This window comes from Chrysochloris asiatica, unplaced genomic scaffold (assembly GCF_000296735.1).
Source record: "Chrysochloris asiatica unplaced genomic scaffold, ChrAsi1.0 scaffold00022, whole genome shotgun sequence".
Lineage (NCBI taxonomy): Eukaryota > Metazoa > Chordata > Mammalia > Afrosoricida > Chrysochloridae > Chrysochloris > Chrysochloris asiatica.
The window spans coordinates 27,768,328-27,771,853 of record NW_006408540.1 but is presented as its reverse complement, the minus strand read 5'-3'; positions in this window follow the sequence as shown (position 1 = coordinate 27,771,853).

Here is a 3,526-nt window from a genome sequence, read left to right as displayed (position 1 = left end):
TTTACATTCATCATTTCATTGCAATGATTACAATCCCCTCCATGCATCATCATTTAACAGTATTTGCTCCTATTCCCTCTGTTTTGTTTTGGTTTTGATGTGCACAAAAACACTCAGGAATATATAATAATTTAAACAACCATAAAGCACATTCTGCAAGCCTGCTTCCTGGCCACCAGCACATAGCCATTCTCTTCCCTTGAGTCCAGAGACCTCAGCTGCTCCATGTCTCCATGTCACCATATCTGCCTCCATCTCTGGTGTTGCTGCTTTTCTGGATACCCTTCAACTTGTGCTCTTCTCCCTTGATGGTCCTAGAGTCCCCTCTTCCAGGACTGTAAGATTAACTACTCCCCTGTGTTTGTTACAAAACGTCTACCTTTACAACTGTGACAGTCACAATTACTCATGATAACAATCTCATCCCCATGTCCTTTCACCATACCTGTGTAAAAAAGATGAAAACTATTCAATGGGGATTCTACCTTCCCCTGCACACTTTTAAACTAAACTCCCTCTTGAAAACTTGTAAGCCAGTCACTTTGTGCCTTTATAAACTCCTTCCCCGACCCCCCCCCTCCCCATTTTAGGTAGCCAATGTCTTAGTTGTCTATCTTTATCAACCCTTTTTACAGAGGGGATGGGAACGATCCTTGATGTGAAGATTCCTTTCCTCTCAGTTGGTATTTTGAGCTACAACCTTCTTGTATATATGTCAAGTTCATCAAATAGTGGCAATTTACCCTCATTTCCTTTATCAAAAATTGTTTTCTTTTTATCTTCCTCTAGTTGTGTTCTTATTATCAAGCTGTTGAAGTTAGGTCAAGTGGGTATCATGTTCAAGTTTGAGTGATCTTGTGTATCTCTCCTCACTTCATATCAGCTGGACACTTCACTGTCAGCTCTAGCCCTCTGTGACTATGTCCTTGTCCATGGGCTCAGTTGTTCCCAGATCTCAAAACACTTTGGACCAACCAGCCCTTCCTCTTCTTTCTCTGATCTCTGATCAATGGGAGTCTATAGAATGTGGTTGAACTCAGCTCATTTCTTCATTGTTGCTTTTCCTCCACTTCCTCTCACCAGTAGACCAAAGTGGTCACCAGTAAGCTTACAAGTATTTCCTTTGAGTTTCATTCTTGGAAGGGGATTTGTCCTGAAGGGATTGATCTCTTGCCTTAATGGCTCCTCTGCAAACAACTTACTTGTTTTTGTAGTAGTCAATCAGACTGCCATTTTTGTTTTTGATTTTTCCTGCTGTTCCAGTCTGGTCTGCTTGTCCTTTCAAGTGGGACTATCCCACCTCAGAAGGTTCTGGATGGGGATCAGGATTCCACCTATGGTTATATACACTACAAAGGCTCCACAAAAGCCTTTTGCACTGGGCAAGTTATAGCACCCCTTTTAGATATTCCAATCTGTTATAGGCTAAAGATGGGCTTATAAGTTTTCTGTAATCATGTTTCTGGATATTCCTTTCTATCTCACTCAAGTCTCTATTTTTATAGTAGTAGGCAAGGGAAACCAATATTCATAAGACAGTCAAGCATCTGAACATTATTTCTTCTCTTTTACTCATCCAGACTATGCCTTGATCCCTGAATCACACAGCCCTGTTATTCGAAGTTTGAGCATATATCACTATTTACCGCTCTCCAATTTAGCCCATGCAAACCTGCCTCAGTGTTCTCCTATCTACCTTGTTCTTCCATTTGCCTCCCTCTTCTTGTGCATTACCCTCATCAACACTGAACTATGATGTTTCTGTCCCTAATCCTGTGCTCTACCATCCCCTCCCTCCCACCCTTCGTAACCAACAAATATATATATTTTTTTCCTTTTAATATGCCTAACTTTTTTTAAGCTATTACAATAATGATCTTGTGTAATTTTTGTCCTCTTGTGACTGACTAATTTATTTCAGCATAATATCCTCAAGGTTCATCCATGTTATGCAGTGGCTTGCAACTTCCTTGTTATTCTTCAAGGAAGCATAATATTTGATTGTGTATAAGGAGCTCTGGTAGCGTAGTGGTTACGAATCGGGCTGCGAACCTTAAGGTCAGCGGTTCGAAACTACCAGCCGCTCCGCGGGAGAAAGATGAGGCTTTCTACTCCCGTAAGGATTTACACCCTCGGAAACCCTGCACAGGGTCTCTATGGGTCAGAACCGACTTGACGGCACTTAACAACACTTAACAACAAATGTACCAAAGTTTTCTTTCATGTCTCCATCTTTTCATTATTCAGAATAGTGCTTCAATAAACATTGTTATGCATATATCTACTTATATTCTGGCTTGTATTTCTTGTGGGTATATACCAAATAGAGAAATTGCTGGATCACACAGCATTTCTATTTACAACTTTCAGAGGAAGCACCCATATTGTTTTCCATCATGGTTGGATCTTTTTGCATTCCCTTCAGCAATGTAGGAGGGTCCCAGTCTCACCACATTCTCATCAGCATTTAGTGCCTTCTGCTTTTTTGAACTTCTATGTTATTTCTGGTATGCGATGATATCTCATTGTTGTTTTAATGCATCTCTCTCTAATGGCTAATGATCATGAACTTTTCTTCATATGTTTGTTGGCTGTCTGAATCTCTTTCTTGGTGAAGTATCTGTTCATGTTTTGTGCCCATTTTTTAATTGGGTTATTTGTCTTTTTCTTTTAGAGGTATTATAGATTCCTATATATTTTAGAAACTAGTCACTTGTCTGATGTGTCGTTGCTAAAGATTTTTCCCTTTCTGTGGGTTCCCTTTTTACTTTTTTTTTTTAATGATGCACAGATACACTGAAATAGAAACATTAACCCCACCCCCAAATCTAATCAGTAAAAGACACTCAAGAGTTAAATAAAAATAAGCAATATATTGCAAAGGAGTTATTTTTTTACATTTTAAAAAGTAAGTAAAAGATCAAACTAAAGAATTAAGCATATGGGAGAATAACAAAACAAAACAGAACACTTTATAAGGATTTCTAGTTTTCTTAGCATAAGAGAAGCACCCAGTCTCATGAACATTGAGGAAATGAAATCCCAAACAGACACTAAAGATTCTCAAGCTGTTCCAGTATCCTCTCCACCCCTTGGAAAACTCTAGGGCCACATCCGCTAAAGCTAATTAGCTAAATCCACTAAAGTTATTTAGGCCTACAGTCTCACCCCTGGTAATAGGAATCACCAGAAATAACCACGTGCAACCCTTATGACAAGAACAAGTACCCATACAGTGTACACAAAACACATGCCCTTCACCAATACTTGAAGGGTGGCCTGCCTCCTAGCAGTGGGAGAATACACAGCAAGGGAGAGCAACTCAGCACCCATCTCCCTGCGCACTGACGCACAACTTGCCAGGAACAGCGCCACCATCGAGCTCCTAATGGGATTGTAGGCTGCAGGCACGTTTGCCTGGTTAAATTTAAAAAGTTGTTGTTGTTGTTGTTGTCAGGTGCCATCGAGTCGGAACCGACTCATAGCGACCCTATGCACAGCAGAACGAAACAATGTTCGATCCTGG